At 37.4% G+C, this 19,594-nt stretch overlaps 1 protein-coding gene across 8 annotated transcripts in view; it reads right to left on the bottom strand.

Annotated features, from left to right (window-relative positions):
* Positions 1–19,594, bottom strand: part of SUCLG2 (succinate-CoA ligase GDP-forming subunit beta) — a 271,828-nt gene that overhangs the window by 231,599 nt on the left and 20,635 nt on the right. Inside the window, exon 2 of one of the 8 annotated variants that reach the window (XM_057706922.1) lies at positions 7,363–7,628. The exons of 6 other annotated variants lie outside the window; for them this stretch is intronic. The gene's annotated coding sequence lies outside the window, so the exon portion shown is untranslated. Of the gene's footprint in view, positions 1–854; positions 920–7,362; positions 7,629–19,594 lie in introns of those variants that run through there. One more of the 8 variants, XM_057706924.1, reaches the window with a different exon arrangement.

The raw sequence follows: 19,594 nt of genomic DNA, 5'->3' as shown, positions 1-19,594 counted from the left end.
GAAAATAGTTTTTCCCTCCCAACACATATAAGCTGACATATCAAAACAGTTTAAAACATGACATGCCAAGTTTAGAATAGTGACTAGGTTAGACAGTCAAGAGAGAGGCATGGGTTTTGGGAAGGGGCACCAAGAGACTTCAACAGTATCAGTTATGCTTCATGTCTTTTAAACATTATCTGAACAAATATGAAAAGAAAGCAACATTTGAAACTTCATATTGGACACATGTATGACTTGATATTAACCTCATCATTCTCCATTTTTTCTATAGTTATGTATTTAATATAATAAATTTAATAACTATGCTTAATTCCATGAGTTAAGATGGATTTGTTAATCAATAAAATATAAGAGGGCAAGCTAGAAAAAATAATTTTCATCAGAAAAAGTAAAAAATAAGATCTACAAGAAATCTGAGATCATGCTGGGCAAACAGCTCACACTGTACACGAGTAACTGAGCTCTGGAGGCCTTCCTACCCCTGCTGCCAACCAGACACGGCCTCATCAAGCCAGCGTGATGTGTCCATCCGTGTGCTCAGGCCCTTTTCCAGCACACCAGCACTACCGCTGTGCAGAACAAGTGAGCTCAGGGAAGGAGGGTGGGATAAAGTTTTTCACCCGTGAACTGTCTCAGGTTTGTGCCAGGTAGCTTGCTCTTATGTCAGGTTCATGCTCATAAAAGTCGCATTTCTACTCCTTTCTATCATGAGTAAGTAACTCTGGAAGTAATTTCCTGAAAATTAGGTCACTGTTTCACCTTATAAAAATGTGTGTGTGTGTGTGTGTGAGAGAGAGAGAGAGAGAGAAGAGAGCGAGAGAGAGAGAGAGACAGAGATTTTCTCCACTCACTCAAGTTTCTGTGGTGGCAAAAAGGGCTTTGGAGTTCCAAGAATAGTCCTCATGCAAAGTGCTCACTGTAAAACAAATTCAAAACAGTGTAATAATACAACAGCCAGGACTCAACCTTGTATTCTGGGGCCATTAATTGCTCAGCTAACCCTCATTTTACATATTTACACACACCATCAGAGTATATTATGTATAATACTCAGAGAAGGGAAAATGCTAGATATTTTTCTTCAGCAACCCTGCCCAAGGTGTGAGAAGACTTACAGGGGTGTTTTTCAGGAACACCACCACCAATGAGCTTGTAACACCGAGCAAGTAAAGCAGAGATACTAGTAAAGCAGAACACCGAACTTCCCAGGGTTGCTGGGAGGATACAAACAGACAAGGTTTGCTATATGTGTGCAGCATGGCCATTACAAGGAGTCACATGTGTCAACTCAGTGCATGAGATTCAGCTCCCCAGCAGAGCTGCCACCTTCCCACTCCATCCCCTTCAGTTCCCAATTTGTTAGGTCTTCTTAAATTACTCCCTGAAGTCCCTTCCAATAAACTCAGCTGAAGGCTTGCAAGGGGCAGACTTTATTTCAATCAACCCACTCATGCTCCTAAAAATCTAATAGCACTTAATAGTTTAGGATGCATTTGAGTTTAAAGGGATTTACCTAATAGAAATGGACTTCTCATGGCTTCTTTATAGCAGCTGCTTTGAGTGACCTAGCTAACTCAATCTCACAGGTTTGCCTGTCACCCTGGCATGCTGAAGAAATGACTTGGAGAGTGGTAAATGATCGACCTTTGCTGGGGAAATTCCTGAGATCGTCTGACATTTTGAAGGTTTGCTGTACAGAATGATAATTGGTGTCTGCAAGGTTTTAAGCGCACTATTTGTGTTTAGAAGGAGACTTCATTCTTGTTGATGAATGAAATATTACTTCTTTGGAGAATGAGGTCTTAGAATTGTCTATTAAGAAAGATATCAACATTATAGAGAGTGTTCCTTTCTTCACGTTTCCATTGTCAGAATTCCCACTTATAGGAGAAATTACAATGTAAAGAATTAAATCCGATTGCCCAATATTCCACATAAATGTCCTTCCTACTTATGAAAGAAAAGCACATGCCAGATCTTTTGATTCATATTAGTCATCTCTCCTCTTGCAATAATCTGAGTTTCTTTAGCCAGAGTTGGGAAGTTGGAGAATTGCTAAATTTTATATGTATCTGTATGAATAACCCATAGAAGTGAATCTTCAAGGCAAGCTTTCAGAAAACTAGGTAACATGAAAATAAAACTTCAAAATAATCCCTGAAAAGAGAATTTATACCACAGCATAGGATACATGACATTCACTTTGCTTCAGGAAACTTTTGAAAGAAATACCGTCATTCATTTGAAAAGTCCATCGTGATGACAGAAAAATCCCAAAAGCAAACACAGACAAAAGGAGTCTTGCAAAATAGACAATGTGACACTATCTGAGCAGCAAAGAAAACAATATTCTAATCATGTCATAGCCTCTTAAAATTGAGGGATTCAGAAAATGTAAGAAATCTCAAGAAAGTTTAATCCTAATCATTTTTCTTTCAAGAACCTAGAGTGAAATGTTATACAATACTACTACAATTGAACAACTGGTCCAAACTAAAAGTTAACAGAGAAAATGAGGCACAAAAGAGCAAAATATGATGTACTGCTTGGTAATGTCATGATGAAGGGTTCAAGAGTTGATAGTGACTTCATAGTGGGCTTAAAAGGGTAAGACTGAAGACTTGGTGGCCATCTTTGCCCTACTGCTCATTGGCAGTTGACATTTTACCTTCTTTACTTAAGTTAAATGAGACTATCAACCTTGCAACGTTATGGAAAAGTGAAATGAAAAATTTCTGTGAAATCCCTTTTCAATCTGGTCTGGGATCAAGAAACAACCCCAGAAAGGCAAGAAATGCTGCCACAATAAGCAGATGGTGCTCCATTACTTTCCATGTAGCCAGATCCAGCCAGCATCCAATGGTTATCCAAGGATAAATAGTTTAAATAACTCTCCCTTGTTGTTCCTCGCTCTCTTTTCTTGAGGACCTCTTCCTCTGTCTCTAGTGGAGGACAGTCACCTCAAAAGTGATCTCTACAACAAACATATGGACACCAAGTAGGGAAAGCAGGGGACAGGGGGGTTGGGGTGGGATGAACTGGGAGATTGGAATTGCCATATATGCATTACCAATAAGGAAAAAAAATATCAAATTGTACACTTTAAATATATGTATGTCAATTGCATCTCAATAAAATTTCTTAAAGAAAAAAAAAGTGATCTCTACAGATCCTACCATCTTTGAGGCACCTGACCTTCCCAAGGTAGAGGAGACACCCAAAGGCAGTATTGCCACAATGATGGCTGAAGTGACGTGAGACCTTGAGACCAAGTCCCCTCCCAAAAGCAATCCACCTAGTAAGCATCACCTACACCACAGAGTTAGAACTAGAGCTAAGCAGAGTGGGCACAGACAGGAAGAAAACAAGATTGGACCAAAATGTCTAAAAACAGTCATAGGAGCACTGGAGAAAACAATAAAGAAGGGAGAGCACCTGGTACATAAGAAGTTGAGAAAAATCCCTGAAGAATGTAAGACAAATAAGAACTAGACTGACATAGAATCCCAGAGCTAAAACAGCCAGGACAGGACTATACCAAAAGCAGGAATAACTCTGATTATACTTTAAACTTGAAGGCTGGATACAAAGGGAGCACAGGACGGGCCAGGGCAACCATTAGGATAACTGACATTGGGCAGCACAAGACACGCTAGACAAAAACAGTAGATGTGAGGCAGCTGAGCCAAGGGATGACACAGTGGCCCAGGCAACCTTTGATACCTCGGGAAAAGACCAGTTACTGACACATTCCATGGGGCTATACACTCTGCCCCTCTCCCAGTCACTGCTGGCAGGATGCTGTAAGCACAAAATCAATAATAATTAAACAATGGAGACCCACCAACATCATGAAACAGAAACAAACAGAAGAACTGATATCTGAGAGAGAAAAGCTCATGGAGAACAAAGCACAAAACTGTGCTTTAAAAAATGTAATACATCAGACATGTCAGAGAATATCACATCAGTCAAAAAATTTAACTAGAAATCTTGAACATTTAAAATTGATCACTGAAAAAAAAAGGTTGAAAGTAAAGGGAATACATTCAGAAAATAAATTAATGAACTAGAAATTGGAGGAGAGAAGTTCATGGTTGAATATTTGCCAGATACATAATTTTACTACCCTCACTTAGAAATTCTCAACACATATTATCTTATTAAAGGTTATGAGAAGTCTAACCATTTAAAAAATTGCATATTTAGTTAGATATATTCTACAGTTTTCCCCAAACCAATCTTCATTTGACATCTGCTTTAGTTTCCATGGAACTAGTTACTCCTTTAGTAAATGCCAAAGACTGCAAACAAATTCAAGTACATAACTAACCATAACACCAGACGGAAGGAAACAGGAATTGTTTCACCTTTGTATGAAAGTACTTTTGTTTATTCAGGTATTTCTACTTATTTTCTGATTGTGCTGCACAACCTCTTTGGGATTCAGTGCAGCAGATCTAAAGAGAGAGAAAGCGGGTCCACACTTCAGCGCTATCAGTGATGTGCCAGTCATTAAGCTATTTTTTATCAGTTCCGAATCCTCCCTTCTAGGTGCCCACCATTCTGCTGTCTAAAACTCTAAAATTACTGTCTAAAACTGCTGTCTAAAATTACTTTCTCCTTTGCCAGCTGGTTTCCGGTTAGGTTCTACCAATATGTGGTACCACTGCGAGACTAGAAGGCTGGAAGATGGAGAAAGTATCTGCTCCTTTCAATGTATGATGTTCTTTCATCAGAGCCCCGAGCCACAGCTCTTCACTCTGGCAATAGCAGTTGGTTCCAAGAACAAGTTCATTTCAGTTTATAAAGTTCTGCCTAAACTCCCACACCAACCTCAGAGCCATCAGAACCAGCCAGGCAATGTCTCTTCCTTAATGCTCTGGGTCCCAGGGCTGCAGGATTCCTCCTCCATGTTTCCAAGTTCTTAAAAAATTCCAATCATTTCCTTTTATTCCAGGGGTGGTAGCTGCTTCCTACAGTTACAGTTTCAGCTTTAGTCCGGGTTCTTTTTTTGCCGTTACAGTTCTCCAACATTTCTTTAATCAATTTGCTACATTAAATTATCCCTGTTAACTACTGCAATTTCTGTATTTTTGACTTGGACTCCAAATGCTAAAAGCAGGAATGGAAAGTATAAACACAGAGAAATTTAGACAATGCTGTTCCCTGTTTCATAATTCCTTACTTGTAACTGATATTATATATTTATAGAGCTAGAATGCCAGGTCCATCAGGCACACACTTATTTTGTTCACAGATGAATGTCCAGTGACTAGAACACTGTATGATACACAGCAGCTACTCAATTCAGCTTTTTTATGAAATAAACACACGTATGAATGTTCAAGATGGACAAAGGTACATCTATTCCCATATTCTCTCAGGAAGATTCCAATATGCAGTTGGAAGGAATACTTTGACAAGCTATGTGGGGTGAGCCTCGCTATTTATATATTGTCTCTGGCTGCTTTCTCACTACGATTGCAGAGCTGAGTAGTCACAATAGAGACTGCATGGCTGAAAAACCTAAAATATCTACTATCTGGTCTTTTAAGAAACAATTTGACCACCCTTGTCCTCAATATAAGATTGGGACAAACTACTTGAGCGTCCAGAAGAGGAAACTGCATCCTCATACCCTCCAGTACTCCATACCAGTACTGAGAGTCCCACAAGACAACTTTTCACCTCACTAGCTAAGTGAAAACACACAAGCAGCCTTCCAGTGCAGAGATACTAAGACATTACTTCATTAAGTAAAATCAAGCTATAGATTTTGATAAGCCTCTCTGACTGTCATCAGAAACACCCTGCTCGCCCAGATGTACCTTCTCACCAGTCCAGATCACGGGAGAAGAGGTCTACTTCTAGAGGGAAAGGGCAAAAGCAAAGGGCGGGGAATTCTCGGTTTTATTTCCCAACTAAGAAAATGCAAAACAGCCATACATTAACTCAGTATGTGATTCTACGACAAGGAATAAGATGGAAATTTTCACCCAGTGGCCATCAAATCCAAGTTTTGAGCACATATTCCACAGAGTGCCACACGTACTCCACTTCCTTGAGAATAGTTCCTTCTCTAAAACTATAAAAGTGAAAGCAGCATGAGAAGCTCCAGATTGTAAATTTCATTTTTCTAAGCCTTTCTATGGCAATTCCAGAGGTATTCCTTCTCCACACAGTAATATCATTTTATCATCAGAAAGTCTCAAGAGCAGACACTAATTTTCACAAATCCTCATTTATATTAAGTACTGAAAGACTGTGTCCCACTATTGATGGAAAAAGAAGACTAACCATGAGTAGAGTTCCCTAGCCTCATCACTAAACAGCAGCAGATCCAGAAGCATCACAAGCTTTTTCCCATACAAAACTTGCCTAACTCAGCTTATTAGATAAATGGCTTTTTAAAAGTCTATTTAAATTCACAGGTGTGGCTTATAAAATAAACTTTATGCATTGAATGCTACACCCCAAACTGGCAAGGGTGCTCTCCTCTGAGGAAGGGTGGGGGTGGGGGGGAGATTTCATTTTCATTATAATACCTGATGCTTTTTTATGTATTGTCAAGGGCTGGTTTCACATTGCAGTTGATAGAGTGGTCGCAGCCAAGAAGGTAAGGACCAGCCAAGAATGTAAGGACCAGGAGCCTAAAATATTTACTATATGGTCCTTTACAGAAAACATTTGCTGACTCCCACCAAAACCTACATCAGCATTCCACTCCCAGGTTAACCTTTCTCACTATAGTCCATCATCTTCCCTCAGAGCATTTCTCAAAGTGCGACTGATTATATATTTGTGTGATTTGTCAATGTCTGGGCATCCCAAGTGACTACGATGGCCTCAAAGGTACAAACCAGGCTTGATGCCTTCACCAATGCATCCCTTGTGCCTGTTTAGTCCTGATGTGTACGAGGTACTCTGTAAGTATTTGCTGAGTGATAACTAATTTATTAGATATAAAAATCACATATAAAATGACCTCAATCTAAAAATGGGGCCACCAAACTGCCTTCATGGGAGACAAATAACAATAGTTCTTGTGACAATAAATTATATTACACAAGGCCAGGCATTTCCTGAGCTATCAGTTCAGAAATCATATTTCTAGAATGATACAGTTTTTAGTCTATATGCCCACCATTTATCTCTAAGACTCCAAAGCTGATAAGTTTCTTTCTACATTCTGCCATATATTATCTACAAATGGCAATGCAAACACAACTCTACAGGGAAGATGTACCTCAGAGCACATTTATTTCGAACCTACTATGTGTCAGGCACGCTTAAACACACAGTAAGGTAATTAAAATCATGGACTCTGGAGAGAGAGACCTGCTTTTGAGCACTCACCCCGCTACGATGACGCCCATGACCATTAATGGGAAGTGACCAGAGGAGATGACTCTGTCCCAGCACGCTGACTTAGAAACAGCAAGGTAGGAAAAGGATTATCCCCAACTGCAGGTGGAGAACTGAAGCACAGGGAGACTAAGACGTGTTTCCGAGGTCTCAAGGATTCAGACCGAATTTGTGAAGCCCATACAGTTAATCACTATTTCGTCAGGTTATCATCTGTCATCAATGAGATCCTCCCTTCGAAGTATGCATCACAGTGCCTAACACAAAAAAAGACACTCAATAAATGTTTTTATTATTATAACTATTACATTGCCATAAATATCTACACAGTCAAGAAAAGAACCTTTTTGGCATTTCATAAATGTAATGAACGTGTATAAAGATGCTTCATAATTCTTCATATTCAAATACAAATCTGAGTTGCACAATTTTGCTTTTCCACTGCCCTCATCCCTAGAACCCACAATTGTAAAAGGATGAATGTACAGATACTGCATGTTTTAATTAATGTGCTTAAGTCAGAAACCAAAACACAAGAACAAATTAATAATGAAAAGTAAAATGTTTTTAAGGTTATTGAAAAGGACAAGATTATGTTTTTCCGGCTGTTTCGCAGACTGATTCTGGTAAAATTTTCTAATTCCATGTTAGACAGAGCTCTTACTAGCAAGATGTATCCATTAAATATTTATTATATCAATATTCAAAAACACTGCAATACACTGCAATCAGTTTCTGTAGTGAAGTCATTTACACAGAGGTCAAACCTTTAAAACAGAGAAACAGCAAATGAATTTTGCATGTTTTCAAAAACCAAGTTCTAAACCAAAATCCATATGGTTAGTATAACCTGACACCATTGTACATTTGATTTCCTCATGTCTTATAACCTATAGAATAATATAAATCCCCAAGTCTACATGAAATTAAGGATATATTCCAAAATGAAATGCCAAGAAAATATCTAGTTGTAATAAGTGTCAATTAAAGAACAATGCTTCCTACCAGTGTCAACAAGTTTTCCTGGCAATAGTAAAGCCACAACTTGTCTAGGCAAATAAAGAAAAATAAAATTTCAATGGACAGTTGTTTAATGCACGGGGTATGATGGGAAGAGCCTTCAAAGGAAAAGCTATATAAATGTGGCTCTTATTCAGTGCAGTTCCCTTCCTTAAAGGATGGAATTCTCTCCAGTTTCTGCCTCATTTTGATTACTCTATAACATCTTCAAATATTTTAATATTTTTGAATTTTTTTTCATATTTTGTTAAGAAGTTATTACTGTTTTATGTGTTATCTTTTAGTCCAATACAAGCTACTCCATTATTGGAATAAAGTGTCCATTCTATAACCATGGTGTTCAGAGATGACAAAGTTCCAGACGTGGTCTAAGCAATATGAAACAGAGCAGAAACACCACATCTCCATCCTGGACACCCCCTACAAATTACATAAGCCTAATACTGTGTAACAGCTTCCTTTTGTATCCACAGAGACCCTGTGTCATCTAATCAGTAAACTGCAGTGCTCAGTGAATCATTAAAAGCTCTTTGGTGCCGCGACAGAAAGGGATTCCTCTTTCCTTTGCCAATTCTTGACCAGGACCACTACCATCACCAAGGTTCTAGTTAAGAGCCTGCAGGACTCTGAGCAGGTTTCAAGAACTCTAGCCTAAACAAAGTAAACCATTATTTCTCTTATAAGTAGTTTATTTTCATCTTTTCAACCTAATTGACTACACTCAATGATTTGCTCCTCAATACGAATAAAAATTTCCGTGGTATTTTAGTGACAAGAGTCAATAAACAACTGCCTAGACAGAACCTAACTCAACTGAGATAAGCTAACTACTCACTGGTTAATTATGCCCTTAACTAAATTAGGGCTCAATCTTTGGGCCAACACAAGTATTGCTTAACCTTATCCCTGCCAAATTTATGCCAATAAACTTGACAGAAGACAGCAGAAAAATGGTATTTTTCACATCCACTTTGCTCAGGAATCTACTGGAACTCAGTCCGAATGATACCTATCTCCCAATTTAAACCAAGTTTCTCAGAGTGTGTTCATGCGTATATACCATACCAACCTATCCTCTTCCACTTGGCTCCTGGCTTTACCAACTTTATAGCTCTGTATTCGCCTTTATTTCCTCAACCATAAAGCAGAAATAATAAAAAGGATTACTGTAAGAATAAAGCGAGTTACTACATATAAAGTACTTAGAACAGTGCCTGTTGTGTAATGAGAGCTCAGAAAATATTAGCTGTTACCATTTATTATTACTATGAATTATATAATATTCAACACTGCTTTCAACACCATGTTGAGCCAACAAAGGAGGTAATCCATGACATTAGAATGCATGAGGGCAATCTTCACAACACACCAGTAATTGTGCCAAAGAAGTGGGAATTGTGGCAGAACCATCATCTTTAAAATCTCATATCAAACTCCTGCCTTGGATGAGGCTTTAAACTAGTTCTAAATATTTTAGACCCGTTGCCTGCCTTCTAAGCCCAACAACTGTGAACTGTAAACGAAGCGTATAAAACTCAGAAAGGCAACTGAACACTGGGAAAAGAGCATATTTACATTACGTGTATCAGACACAAGTGAAAAAAATAGCTGAGTTCTCAGTGAAGAGTGATTCATGGGTGACACATGTTCAGATCAGACTACAAACTGTCTCTTAGGCAGGTGCTCAGATCTCAGTTGAGCTCTTTTTCACGTTAGCTGGGCCACTTGCAGTCAGCCTCCTGCATGTATCCTTCAGGGGGTAACTTCTGATTTGGGCAGCTGATGCACAGAATCCAGGACTCGCCCCCGCTGTCTCTCTCATTTCTGGGATACCCCCTCACTTTCCAGCTGCTGTGGTTATCCCAAACTCCATCCTCTGGTTCTTCAGGGCAGGAAGACTATAAGTTTTCTATTGGGGTTTTAGATACCACTGTGGCCTGTTAAGAAAAATCCTGGAAGTAAAAACTGGAAAATCAATATGCCTGTCCCTTCCAAATTCAACTCTCCTCTGGCATCTCCCTGCTTTTCTTCACTCTCCAGAACCTTCAAGTTCTTGGTTTCTGCATTTTGACCAGAGTATACAGTCGCTAGCTATGGAAAGTTCAGTGTGTTAAGAGCCTACACGGCTATACTGTAAATGGAACCTGTCTGATACATACTCAGGAGGAATTCAAGCAGAGATAGTCTTTGTGAGTTCATGTTATTAAAACAGGAAAGAGTTCTCACCTTAAGAAAGGAGTCACATCCAAGAACAAACTCCAAAGAAATGAATAAAGACTAGTCAATGGATAAGTCCAGTACTTTGTTCTGAGACACATACGCGATGTAGGCAGCTTGAGTGATCTGAGTACACATGGGAAGGTGATAGAGAGGTCCAGTAAAGGGAAAGATCTTCAACCAAATGGGTAGAAAAATGGGAGTTCGAGGCAGAAATTGAGACAAACAATCAGCTGAGAGTGTAACTTACTCAACAGGTCATAAAGAGGGATAAACAAGTCTAGATCTAAGACAACCAATATCAGGATCAGGAATGGCAAAGGGCCTGCTAACTCTGACCAAATGGGAATGGCTGCTTGGTTTACTAAGTGCAGAAAGTCCCAGGGGCTTTGTCTGGGCCCACCAGAATAATGTCATGATTGATTACTGGCTGTCTGCCTCAGGAAGAAAAGAGAAGCGGCATTTTCCCACGTATTCACAAGCCAAGATCAAGAATAAGGTTATGGAACTTGAGAAGAATAAGATGGGACAGATTCGTCAACATCATCATTATTAATAACACTGAGTATCTTCAATATGCCCAGATGATGTTTAGAGTAATTCAAATTTAAGTGAAATTAAAAAGGGATATCAGACAGGCTAAAATAAAAAAGTGCCTTGAATCTTAATAAGCCCACAGTACATGAACAGCCTCTAATTAGATTCAGGAATATGACTCCTTTTGAAACCAACTAAGAGAAAACACTTATTCAGAAGATTTCAATGAAAAATTAATAACCACTTGGTTCCACTTTATCATGCACAGACCTCAACAGTGGATTTTAAAAAGCGTAAGTGCAGTCTGTCTCAGAGAAATTATACTCGTGAGTCCTTCAAGAGCTAGGACATTTTAATCAATAAGGTGTAAGGGCAATTTACTGACTTACATAAGTGAACAAAATACTTGCTATTCAAAATGAGTGAAGTCTGTCACGGAAATTGTTGTGTTTTTATAACCATTAATACTAAATTAACAAAGAAAAAAAGCAAGCAAAACCTGCCCTGCAACTTAGTTTCACTTTCTAGTTAACTAACCCCTTATTCTGGATAACGGTGGTTAAGGTTTTTTAGAAGTTATTTGGCCTTATGCCTGCCTTTTGGGGGACATGTGACTTGGCCAAGGTAAATACAATTACAGAAGAGGAGCATCTATGCTTCTGATTTCTGGTTCATGTAGCTTCCCCCTTATGCCATATTATGAATTGCTAAGGAGGATAATTAAGCAGCGTAATCAAGAGTATAAGTTTCACAACTGAAAGACTACTGCAAAAAATCAGCAGTATGGAAACCAATCAGTAGAAAGAATGAGGATGGGATTTTCTGGGGTATTGATAACTTTCTATTTTGGTCCTGGGAGTGATGTTCACTTTATAATTACAAATTAAACTACATGTATGCTACACAGATTTGTTCAGTATTTTATGATATGTATCACAATTTTAAAAAGCTTGAAATAAAAGTATAAGCTTTGAAGTCCCATAGGCCTGAATTCAAATCTAGACTCTATCATTTACGTGCTGGGTGAATTCTGGCAAACTACTTCACCCGTCTAAGCTTCAGTTTCCTCTTTCATAAAATGAGGATAATGACAGATAATTATTGTACACACTTTATGGCACTGTTGTGTCAAGAAGAAAATGCAATTACAGTGCTTAACCTAGCACTTAGTGGGCCCTGTAAAGGCTGGGCTGTCTCTCTAAAGGCTCAGAAGCTGCCTCCTGCATCATTTCTAGGCTGACACACATCAACAGATTTCCAGTGGGCAGTTACACTTGACCTTTCACCTCCTAGCTGACAGAGTGCAGCTGTTCAAACTGCCTTGGGGTAGCAGACAGCAGAATGTAAATGTGGTCCTTTTACCTTGGCTATGAGCTCCAGGGATTGGGAGACACCCTCACAGCCTTGGGATGGGCAGGCTTGGTCCACAAAGAAAGCCAGCAAATGGATACTCGATCATAATTTGGGATCAAAAGCCACTGGTCTAATCCCAAAAACAAACCAGTAAGAAAATTCTGTGAATTTCAGATTATGTCTCAATTTCATCTGGAAACTGGGTTATTAATGCTGACCTTGCCCAGCTGTGGAAGGTTTAAGAAAAAAAATTATCAAAAGCAATTAGAACAATGCCTGGTAACTATTAAGTATCCAATAAATGATTCCTATTTTTTTCAAAACATAATATCAAAATGAGTTCTCATGAAAAGGTATTAACATATTTCTTCTCCTTTATTCAAAAATTCATAAAACAGACCCAAGAGTGTGTTTCTTTTTTCTATGCCAGGGCTAAAATGGATCCTACAGATCACTAGAGCACTGGTTCTCAAACATTAATGTGGAAGATGTTTATCAGAATGCAGATTTCTGCATTTTAACCATAGATTATATCCAAGGGGACTCAGGAATCAGCATTTTAAACAAGTATCCCAGGTGATCCTGATATAGGTGGTCTAAGATTCACACTTGGACCTTTCCACTTGACTACAAACAGCCTCCTAAGTCTGGACTCTACCTCTACCTTTGTGGCTGCAGTCTACTCTCCATCCAATAGTCAAAGTCGTTCTTTGAAAACTGAAATCTTATCATGTTGCCTCTTTGCACCAAAACCTCCATTTGTGAAACTCAATGAAAACACTTACCTGAGCAACATGGCATAAAATAACCTTCAATCCCTCCCCACCCCAAATATTTATAATACAGTAGGACCCTGAGATACATCCATCAGATTACAAGAACTCAACTTAATGAGTTTCATTTAATAAACCTGGTTGAACTTACATGGCATTTATTTACAAGGATCATTTCTGATACTTCATGCCTTGTGAGCAGCCAAAAGCTGGGAAACAAGAAACATCATGCAAGCAGCCTTATATTTGTACATTTGATGTAAGTGTGCTCATCGTTTGCTAGTTCATAATACATACTAATTATCTCACGTATCACTTGCATTGTTTTCATTGATTTTTTCTGTAGGCTTTATGGTTTTCTTGAATGGAGCTTGCATTAAAGTTTCAATTATATAAACACTGAGTATCAGTGAATACTTGGTTTACGTGCACTATACATAAAGCTAAAAAAATGCTAAAGGAACACAGGGAACAGACGCATTACAGGGTAAATAATGAAAGGAAACCATCTTGTTATGTCGTGTCATGATGACTGACTTTAATTCCTAAAGAAACTGTACCCATTTTAACAGGGTTTAGTATTGTTTAGCATAAAATGGTATTAATTTTGGAAGTCAAGCATGCATTCAAAAATTTCCTATTGAAATCAGGAATAACTCTATTTGTGACTCATGAGAATTTAAATTTGTCTTAGGAGATTTTCAGGCAAAAATTCCTTCCTAAGACATAGGAAGATAATAATGTTGGCTTTCTGGCAGATAAAAAAAGTGTACATTCTTTTAGTATCAGAGCAATGCAATCTGAAACAATGAGAAATTATCTGCCACTTAATAAACAGAAAAAATTTTAATTATCACATTTGATGCTGGTCAGGGTACAAAAAATACACATTCTCATATACTGCATGTTGGTCTCCTTATCTCTGAAAGGAGGCTAGCATTTTGTTAAAAATGAGTTAATCTACACAAAGTGCTTAGAATAGGATGTAGCATATAACATATAATAAACTGCCAATAAATAGGAGCCACTATTATTGTTATTATTAATCACCATGGATAGGAGTGTACATTTGTACAGCCTTTCTGGAGGGCAATCTGACAAAACACCTTAAGAATTTATTAGATTAGTAAACAGAAACTTATGCTCAAGAATATTCATCACAACATTAAAACAGTGGAGCATCAGAAATAACACAAATTCCCACTGAGAAGCAAATAACAAAATAGATGAGGACATCTATGTGAGCACAGCCTCCTTTTTCTCCAAAATCTTTGGCATCAGATATTACCTGCAAAAATTGTTAATGTAGTAATCCTGATTTTATGCCAAGGGGGAGGGAAATAAACAAAATTATCTAATTAGTATGATCCTAATTTTGTTTGGAAGATGCATGCAAATACATAATGCACACGTGTGCAAAATAATGAAAGAGTCCACACTACTATTTATGATGGCTTTCTCTAAAGCATTGGTGATTGCAGGGGATCTTTATAGCCTTTTAAAATTTTTCTGTAGTTCCCAAGTTTTTTTTAGAATATGTTCAACTGAAATATTCTTATCCAGAAAAAAAACTTTTATTATTATTACCTTTAGATCAGACATTCAAAATATCTGATATCCACAGGTTTTCTCCAAGACTATGCTTTACATCAGTCATTTTATGTCAGCAACTTGATACCTTCAAAATATTACTTAATTGTCAAAGTTTTCTTTAAGTCTTCTCAAATTCCTAGCAGAACTGAAGTTTGATATAAAGCCAATTGCTACCTGTCAAGCTAGAAGACATCCTACTTGAGATGGTTAATAAAAACTTGAACAGATTAGTCATAGAATAAATCAGAACTGTTGGGCAAAGAGGCACAAAATATCCAGATGGCAAAATAATATTAAAAAAAAAAAAAAACAGAGGGTTTCTCTGAAATAATTTTCATACTCAAACAAATAAAATATTTTAGAAAAGACTAGATCTGGCTCTGCTATCTCCCTCAAATAGTTTCTTTTCTTGTCATTCATTCCTTCATTTTATACCACAAAATAAATGAAAACATGAGTACCAAATAAACTTTGGGCACTAAAAATACAAAGCTAGGATTACAACAACAACCAAAAAAGGGTTCAAGCAGTTTGTCCTCTGTAAAGCTGACCTCACATTAGAGTCAAAAGCTTTTCCAACTATGCCCATTTTATGTGCAATATTGCCATTTAGTACAATAAATTCTAATGTATTGAAAAGCATGCTAATAACTATAAATAATAATAAAGTGCCAACTACAGGCATAAAGCTCCCCAGCCCTGAAAATTAAGAACAGATATTAAAGTATCAACTCTTAACTTCTCCTTTGCAATCTATTCCAAATCACGCTGATTAAAGAGTTCCTCAGGTAAAAGAGTGAAGTAATTGATTTTTCACATGGAGAGGGGGCAGGGGAGAATGGCTGGAAGCAATATCTGATTATTCTCTCAATTAAATTTTTATCAGTTATTCATGGGCACTTTTTTATTAAATAAGAAATAGAATTATTCTCCCAAGTTTTCAAGTACTAGATGATGCTATCCAGACACCCAAACTTTCTCCTGGATAATGTAAAATCACTAATTATTCATCAGAAGCAGAAAACTCCTTGCCTTCAGTTAAGTGTAAGCTTCTGTTAACCAGAAATTGGACATATTCATTCTGCAGAACCTCCATGTGCTAGATGGTGACGATACAAAGGTGAAAGAGAGTGGGCCACTGAAGGCAGGTGGGAGAAAGGTTAACAGTGAGAAACAGAAAACATTATAAGAAGTTCCACTGGGGCTAAATCTTGAAGACAACAGAGATGTAAGGAAAAGGTATTTTTCTGTAGTTTCCAAGTTTTTTTAGAGTAAGTGCAACTGAAAAGGCAGAGGAAATGTCATGTACAAAAACGCAAGGGCATCCAAGTCCAGTGTTTAAAGGGACCTCACAGTTCAGTGTGATATGAACATGGGAGTCTGAGTTTGCATATGAGGTCCACTTGCAGGAGGAGAAAGAGAATGAGGCTCACAATGAGCTGGAAGAGGAAACGTGAATGTGGTCCACATACACCATGGGACCAAGATTACTCTCTAGGATAGGCTTCTGATGATCCAGAGAAAATAGCATCAGAATGGATTCTTACTTCCCAGACTGGTCAGTTATGGTATTTATCATAAGTTATTTAGCCTGCTACTTTAAGAAAGCACACTATATAATCCAACCCTACAGCATGCCCATATGTAAAATGATATATTAAGAAAATGTTCAACTTACACTTTAAAAGACAAAATGCATTATTTTTATCATTCCTAACAAAACTACTAGTACTACTAATACCATCACCACCATTTGTCAAGCACTTACTATGTATCCTGCACAGCCTTAACCTTTGTAAGTCTTCACAACTCCCTTGTTGTGTTTCCTCAGTGGACACATAAGAAAAACAAAGTTCTGAGTGTTTAAGTTACCTGAATAAGAACACACAGCTAGTTAGGCAGGGCCAGGATTAGAACTTAGAAGTCTATCTTTAGAGCCTGTGTTTCTGTTTTTATTTGCCTTTCTATTGCTTAATTTTAATTTTTCTCCCTGCTTTATTGAGGTCTAAGTGACAAAGCTGCAAGATATTTAAGTATACAATGTGATGACCTGATGTATGAATACCCTGTAAAAGAATTAACATCAAGTTAATTAACACATCCATCTCAAACTCCTCACATATTTACGATCCATTTTTTTCTTTCTTCTTTCTTTTTTTTTTTTTTTTTTTTGGTGAGAACATTTAAATTCTACTCTTTCAGCAAATTTCAAACATACAATAGTGTTATCAATTACAGTCACCACGTCATAATTAGATCCTCAGACATACATCTTGAAACTGAAAGTTTGTACCCTTTTACCAACCTCTCCATATTTCCCCCACCACCTGGCCACAGAGTGTGTTTTTAACCCAGCAAATTATGAATACTGCTTCAGAGTCTTAGTTACAGTATTTGCTACTAAAACTGAATAAAAACAAAAGCTTTAAAGTGCCAATTTGATTCCATATAACAGCCATATTCTAGTGTAAAAGAAAAAAACAAAAACATAGATTTCTGTTTCTAGTGACCATAAACAAGTTTTCACTGCCCATATAAAATGGCGCCGGCTTCTGTGTTAGGACTGAATCATTTCCAAAGTTCCTTACAGTCCTAAGATTCTATAAACCACCACTGAAGCAGAATTACAATCTACGTGTGGGGTTCTTTAGAGAGTCAAGGAAAACTCAAGCTTCTTGCAATTTTTTTCCTAAGAGAACCAAAAAAAAGGAAGCTGAGAGAAACAAATCTGTTGTCATCACACCACCTGAACTCATTTCAACAATTTTTATTTGATCAAAAGGCTATAAATATTACCAAGACTATCACCGATGGGAAAATTCTTCAGGTTCCTGTGGTCCATTAAACTACAAAACTGTAGGAAGAAAGCTTCTAAACAGAAAGTATATAAACTGATTTCACCAAAATAACAAGTTTTGAGAGTAATATCTTTTTAATGCAGATGGACAGAAGAGCTCAGCCAGGGTTTATTAGCCCAGGGCCCATGGAAATATTAAGCACAAATGTGAAATATTTCTTTCCAGAATCTCAAATGGTCCTTAATCCACAAATGCTTAAAAAGTAAACAATGTCATGTAAAGACAGAAACAACTGAGTTTACATCAAAAACAAAATATATCCAAAGACCCAAATACATTTATTTCACTGGCATTAGAAGCTGTAAGTGTCCTGGAATGGGAGTCAGAAGACAAGGGTCCAAGTTCCCACTTATGACCAAGGCACTGTAACTAGTCTCCCACATTTAACTCCTCTGCAATTCAGTTGCTTTATCGTATAAGAGATGATGTCAAAGATGCCTAACAGTTCTAAAATTCCAGAATTTCTTCAGAAGAATCAAAAGTTTTCTAGGCAAAACCAATTTAACAAAGAAAATATAGCCTTTCCAATAACTGGCACTGCAGCAATTGAAAGCCCACTGGCAAAAAAATGAACCACAGTCTAACTGTCACACCTTACATAAAAATCAACTCAAAATGGATCACAGATTTAAATATAAAACTACAGCAATTTTTAAAAGATAACATAGGAGAAAATCTCTGGATCTAAGGCTTGGTAAAGACTTCTTAGACATGACACCAAATGCACGGTCCATTAGAGCAAACAATGGATAAATTGGACTTCAACAAAATTTAAAACTTTTGCTCTCTGAAAGACTGTGTTAAAAGGATAAAAAGACAAGCCATATGCTGGGAGAAAATATCTGCAAACCACACATCTGGGAAAAGACCAGTATCTAGAATATATAAAGAACTTCTGAAAACAACATTAAACACAAAACAATCCAATTAGAAAGTGGGCAAAAGAGATGGAGAGACATTTCAATAAAGAGAATATGCAGATGATAAATATGCATATAAAAAGATGTTCAACATCACTAGCTATTAGGAAGATGCAAATTAAGGCCTCAATGAGCTACTGCTATCCACCAAGTAGGACAGCTAAGATTTTAAAACAGTGAGAATATCAAATGATAGCAAGGATGCAGAGAAATTGGATCTCACATACATTGCTGGTGGGAATGAAAATAGAAAATCCAATATGAAAAAGGGTTTGGCAGTTTCTTTAAAAGTAAGCATACACTCAAAATACGATCTGGCAATTGCACTCCTATGTATTTACCCAGAAAAATGAAAACTTCTGTCCATGCAAAACCTATACATGAATGTTCACAGCAATTTTACTTGTAAGAGCCAAAAATGAAACAACCAAAATGCTCCTCATTAACTGAATAAACTGTGGTCCAACCATACCATGGAGTACTATTCTGTAATAAAAAGGAATAAATACACACAACTTGGATGGATCTCAAGGGATTTACACTGAGTGAGCAAAATCCATCTTAACGAGTCAGATAATGTACACTTCCACTTACAGAACATATGAAAAAATTATAGAGATGGGAAACAGATTACTGGATATCAGGGATTAGGCCTGGTAGAGTGAGGGAATGAGTGAGACTCTAGGGTTAGGACAAGGGAGATCTTTGTGGTATTGAAATAGTTCTGTGTCTTGACTGTGATGGTGGTAACAAAAATCTACACATGTAATAAAATGGCATACAGCTACACACAAACTATACATCAGTATCAAATTCCTGGTTTTGGTAGCAAATTTTTAATCACAGAAGATGTAATTACTGAAGATGTACTATGGAACCTCTCTGTACTATCTGTGCAACTTTCTGTGAATCCATACTTATTTGAAAATAAAATGTTTAAAAAGAAGCTTTC

This window comes from Hippopotamus amphibius, chromosome 13, assembly GCF_030028045.1.
Source record: "Hippopotamus amphibius kiboko isolate mHipAmp2 chromosome 13, mHipAmp2.hap2, whole genome shotgun sequence".
Classification (NCBI taxonomy): Eukaryota; Metazoa; Chordata; class Mammalia; order Artiodactyla; family Hippopotamidae; genus Hippopotamus; species Hippopotamus amphibius.
Note: the sequence above shows the minus strand (reverse complement) of the source record. Positions and strands in the feature narration are given on the sequence as shown.